A 6,182-nucleotide genomic window follows, 5' to 3' on the forward strand; every position below is an offset into this window, starting at 1 on the left:
ATTTACGCATTCAGCAGTTTAAGTCTTAATTAAATCAGAATTTATACAAAGAAATAGTATTTCTCATTGTTTTCACTACTGCGTATTGCTTATGTTCGGCCGTTCATATACGACACGCACAGGCACATACATACATACATAACATACTTACTGTTATATACATACCCCAGTTTGACAGGTGCAATTTGATTTGACGTTTAAAAAGTGCGAGCACAAGTCCAATTTAGGTACACTAAAAAAAATTGTTTCCCATTTCGTACCTTGTCAACTCACCAAAATACTACTGAAAACACCTCGACACCAACTACGTAAAATAGTAGGATTAATTACAGGACATAACACACTTAACAAACACCTACACAATATGGGTAAAACAGACAGCCCCATGTGCAGAGCGTGCATGGAAGAAGAAGAAACAACAAAACATATTCTCCTAGACTGCAAACAGGTAGAAGTATACAGGAACAAATAACTAGGGAATCCGTGCACACTAGGAGAGGCAATTAGCAGCCTGAAAACTTTGCTAGGCTTCGTGGAGGAGCTGGGGTGGTTAGAGTAGCGCTACCTCGTTTCACGCAAAATAGGCACAATGGTTGTCGAGTTGCGGAAAATGCCCAGAAGCACTAACTAACTAACTAACGCACCTTGTCACAGTGGCATATAAGGTCTCTAGCGACATTCATGTTGTTTGTCCCAACTTAACCAAAAGGCGAGTGGGAAAGAGCCCGGGACCCGACATTCGGCCATCCCGGGCCCTGTCTCATGACCCAGGCTAGTCTTCTCTCCGGGAATTCAATTACAGTTAACAAATAAACTTACAGACACAAATTACAAATAATTCTCAACACAGTTTCGACTACTGACCTACCTACAGACAACTCTCACAGAGTCAAGACCTGTGTCCCTTCTGGGCACAGGTAAGCCTTTATTCCCCCTCCGTCCCTAAGGGACGCCTCGGCGTTATTGCGACAATTAATGGAGGAATATCCAAACTTAGAAAAGCCCTTTAAAAAAATGTTGATTGTCACTGTGACGTATGAAATGGGTTACAAATGAAATCATTTATTATTATTATTTTATTATTATTTAATAAGCATGCAGACAGTTTGACAAATAATATGACCTGTATCCAGTATTCATAAAGATAGTTTTCATGAACGAGTAGTAGATATAATATGCTTGTCTAATTTATTTTTAAACTGGTTCACATTTTGTGCTGAAACCACATCTTCTGGGAGTTTGTTCCAAGCCCTCACCACTCGATTGCTGAAAAAGTACGTGTTTGTATGGGTTACTGTGAGCCCTATGCCTTTCCAGCTTTAAGTGATGACCTCTCAGACGGTTGTTGTTGTTGCGCTTGAACATCTCTTGGAAATCCGTGAGGTCATAGTGCCCAGATAGTATTTTGTACGTCTCTATTAGGTCGCCACGTTCTCTGCGGTGCTTTAGAGTAGTGAGGTTCAGTTCCTTTACTCTCTCTTCATATGGCTTGTTTTTAAGTTGCCTTGGCAGTTTCGTGAAACTGCGTTGTACTTTCTCGAGCATCTCAATGTCCTTGGCAAAGTAAGGACTCCAGGCTTGAAAAGCATACTCCAGTACGGGTCTGACATATGTTTTGTATATTTTTAGCATCATGTACGGTGTTAAGGTACATTTGACTGTACTATGAGTTGATGTCGAAAACATTATGATGTTAGACAGTGACGTTATTTTATTTTTATTATAATAATAATTCAACCTATATACGTCCCACTGCTGATCACAGGCCTCCTACCATGCGCGAGAGGGCTCGGGCTATAGTCGCCACGCTAGTCCAACGCAGGTTGGGGACTTGGGGACTTCACATACACCTTTAAATTTCTTCGCGGATGTACGCAGGTTTCCTCACGATGTTTTCCTTCACCGAAAATCTAGTGGTGACTATCAAATGATATTCCGTTAATAAGTTCTGAAAAACTCATTGGTACGAGCCAGGATTTAAACCCGCGACCTCCGGATTGAAAGTCGAACGTGATACCCTGTAGGCTACCACCGCATGTAATTTTTAAATATTATAATCGCTTTCATAATAAAATGATCAGTATTACTATTAGCTGTAATGTAATCATCGTCAGATGTCAGATATTTAGTTGCAATAGAGAATTGAAAACAGATAAAAAAAAAAACCGGCCAAGAGCATGTCGGGCCACGCTCAGTGTAGGGTTCCGTAGTTACTCTTCTGTCACAATAAGCTAAACTGGAGCTTAAAGTATACTAAATTGTTAACCAAGGGATGAAACGGTACCTTTCACCCGAGTTAAACAAATAGGCAAATTTGCATAATCAGTACCTAATTAAAATAAGTCTTTTTACTATGAATGGAAAACTTTTTGCGATAACTCAAAAACAGCTAAACTGATCATGTCCGCTATAGTTTTCATTTAATGTCTTTCTTAAGCTCTACTTCCACGATTTTTTTCATATTTTTTGGACCTATGGTTCAAAAGTTAGAGGGGGGGGGGACACATTTATTTTTTCTTTCGGAGCGATTATCTCCGAATATATTCACTTTATCAAAAAATGTTTCTTAAAAACCCCTATTAGTTTTGAAAGACCTTTCCAACGACACCCCACACTCTAGGGTTGAAGCGAAAAAAAAATTTCACCCCCACTTTACGTGTAGGGGAGGTACCCTAAAAAAATATATTTTTTAAGATTTTATTGTACGACTTTGTCGGCTTTATTGATTTATATATCCATGCCAAATATCAGCATTCTAGCACTAACGACCACGGAGAAAAGCCTCGGACAGACAGACAGACAGACAGACATGGCGAAACTATAAGGGTTCCTAGTTGACTACGGAACCCTAAAAATGGTACTCCCACATAGGCTGTTATAAAATGTTACATAACATCGTGTAACAGAGACAACATAATAAATTACTATCAATACTATCATGATTTCTTTGTCACACGATGTTGTATCACATTTTACAACAGCCCATCTGGGAGTAGATTAAGGAACTAGCATTTTTACTAATATTGTTTACTTCAAGAATGAATCACATTTGTTATTATGATTTAGGGATTGCCTCCTATCGACAACGAAAACACTTCGTTTTTGATAACAGTTGATAATTAATTATAGCACAAGTATTTGCCCCCGAAAAACCGGGCTATAGTTATATAGCCCGTCTGTAGCATTAGTTTGTGAGACTGCTAGCTAAACAGTCTAGAGGCGACTGATTTATTTAGTATAAATTTCATTTTGTCAAGATGACGATCGTAGGTATATCGACAAACGCCAAAAGAAAAACACGAACGGTTTGGCCTAGTGAGTAGTGACCATGCCTACGAAGCTGATGGTCCCGGGTTCTAATCCTGGTAAGGGCATTTATTCGTGTGATGAGCATGGATATTTGTTCCTGAGTCATGGGTGTTTTCTATGTATTTAAGTATTTATAAATATTTATATATTATATATATCGTTGTGTAAGTACCCTCAACACAAGCCTTATTGAGCTTACTGTGGGACTTAGTCAATTTGTGTAATAATGTCCTATGATATTTATTTATTTAAAACAATGTATGGGGATGACAGTTGCTAAATAGGAAATGTCACGTGACTATTGTCATTGTTTTAGTTTTTATTGGCGTTTTCTATCAAGGATTGTCATATTGGCTAAGCCCTATACTGTAAAGAGAGTTTAAAATGGAGGTAGATTGTCAAAGAACATTTAGTAACCACAGTAAATTTACTGCCATCTTTCGACACATGATTAAAACTTTTATAACGCCATTTGACTTTGATCCTTATTGTTTCACTCATATGTGTTAAATTTGTTAAATATCAAAAAGTGGCGCCATCTAATAGATCAAAGGCCAAAAGATGATTCGAGCGATGGTGCCACAACCTTTAGCCGATGCCCGGTAAGCCATCTTTTTGATATTTAACAATATTTAACAGTGAAAGAATAAGGTTCAAAGTCAAATGGCGTTCTAAAAGGTTTAATCATGTCGAAAGATGGCAGTAAATTTACTGTAACTACAAAATTTTCTTTGACAATCCCCATCTCTTTCAAATTCTCTTTACCTATATCAACGTATATTAAATGTTAATTAAGGTTAATTTGACGTTCATAAACAAAAATATAAGGTATAAAAAAATAATAGGTATCCGTTTTAGGGCATACCTAATATTCGGCATCCCGGTCAGGATTAGGATTAGGTCCCGGTCGGTCAGGTTAGGTATCCTGTTCTGATTAGGAAAATGTATAAGAAAAAATTTTCCGACGCGATTTTTTTTCTATGGGGCAGGTCGTTCTAGTCGCCCAACCCTCCATACTAAGTCCAAAAATTTTTCGTGTCAAAAATTTTTTCTACTTTTTCCGTATGAAACACGATACCGAATCGAATATACCATTAAACATATACCCACTATTTTTTTACACCTCTTATGCCTACTTGGAATACTATCTTTATCTTATCTTTACTAGGTAGGTAGGTAGGTAGGTAGTAGGTACTAAATGTTTCAGTAATAGAGGTACTTGCACTTGCCCCTAACCCCCCTTATTCATAAAAACTACCCTGATTAGTAAAAAAATGTATAATATACAAGTCAAAATGACAGATAAAGAAAAACGATTCATAGGTAATTCAGGCTTGCAATTCGTTTATTAATAACGCTATATATATATATATCTATATAACTAGTACATTATATAAACAGTGTATTTAAACCAAAAAATAAATTAATATGAGCATAATACCTATTAACCGTAAACTCAAGTCACTACAGCATTTAGAAGCGATCAACACGAGTTTTAGTACTTATATCTAGTACCTAGACTAGGTTCTAGGTTATTTCTCACAGCACTATCACGAAGGCCATTGGACCAAGTGGCACGAGGGCTTACAATACCACCGATGTGCCTTCAAAATTACGCTATAACTAAATAAACGCAAGTTCATTAACACATATAAAACACGCACTATTTTCAACCCTACGCACACACACTTACACATATCGGACGCGAATAAAGCTCATAATCACGTGAACGTTGTTAAATGTGAAGTTAGTTACGCACATGAGTGATATTGCACTCGCAAGACGGGAATGCAACCACGTGCAGCTGCATTCACATCGGTGTGCAATCAAGTTCATAGATTAAGATTGGCGTTGTTTTACTTTGCGAATTTTTATAAAGTCTCTTTACCACTTACCTGGGTCGTTCAGCACCACTATCCATAAAGAAAGTTCACATATAACCTAGTTTTGCACTATGTCATCACGTGGGTTCGTAAGGCACTAGTATAAATCACAATATTGAGCAGTTTGGTTACACTTTTTGAATTTCGAACATCTGAAATTCGGCTTCGTTCGTGTTCGTGTCGCGTTCGGCGCGGCGCTCGCGCGCAACTGAATTGTCGTAGGTTAGGTTAAAAAACTAGCCCGTTTCCCCAACGGTTTTACAGTACGTCCGTCTCATGGTACGATTTGACAGCTCGAAATAGGCCGCGTTGACGGACTCGGTGCCGCGCGTAAACACAACGAAATTACTGAATGCTTTTCATTATTAAATTCGTGTCACGAGTGAAGTATGGTTGTCTCGCTCGCACGTCGCGTGGAAATCGTAAATACGTTTTTCTATTTCTAATTTGGGGTTTTCGACCGACGGGTGCGCGCGTGGATGGTCGACACTGCACTGAGTGCACGCGGCTAGATGACATTCACATTGGCTTAAACTGGCGGATGCGTCAACAGCAACTCAATACTACATTTATATTGTTTAATCTGTTTAATAATAATGTTTGTTTATATGAAAAACGCTTAGCTAAGGGAGACAATGGTTTAGACAATTCGCATTGTTGGGGGGATTAGATCATCGGGTCAATCGATTCAGCGCCTCCGATCGATATTTTAGCGATTACGATTTGTGGAAATTTTGCACTCAATAACGAACTTTAGAATCCGTCTAAGCTTACTTTTCACTGACTTGAAGAGAACAAATAAAATAAATACGTAAATATATGGAGACAATCTTACACCGATCGCTACGGCTAGGTAGCCCCAATCTAAGCAAAGCTTGTACTATGGGTACTTAGGCGATGATATAGATACGTATATGTCGTATATAGATAATAAATACATACTTATATAGGTACATACAAAACATCCATGAATTGACTAAGAAACAAATA

General features: G+C 38.0%; 1 protein-coding gene across 1 annotated transcript in view; it reads right to left on the minus strand.

Annotated features, from left to right (window-relative positions):
• The window catches only part of LOC133529521 (mushroom body large-type Kenyon cell-specific protein 1), a 320,655-nt gene extending 314,960 nt beyond the window's left edge, over positions 1 to 5,695 (minus strand). Inside the window, exon 1 of the mRNA XM_061867252.1 lies at positions 5,205 to 5,695. The gene's annotated coding sequence lies outside the window, so the exon portion shown is untranslated. The remainder of the gene's footprint in view (positions 1 to 5,204) is intronic.
• Positions 5,696 to 6,182: the final 487 nt, after the last annotated feature.

Source organism: Cydia pomonella, chromosome 21 (genome assembly GCF_033807575.1).
Source record: "Cydia pomonella isolate Wapato2018A chromosome 21, ilCydPomo1, whole genome shotgun sequence".
NCBI lineage: Eukaryota > Metazoa > Arthropoda > Insecta > Lepidoptera > Tortricidae > Cydia > Cydia pomonella.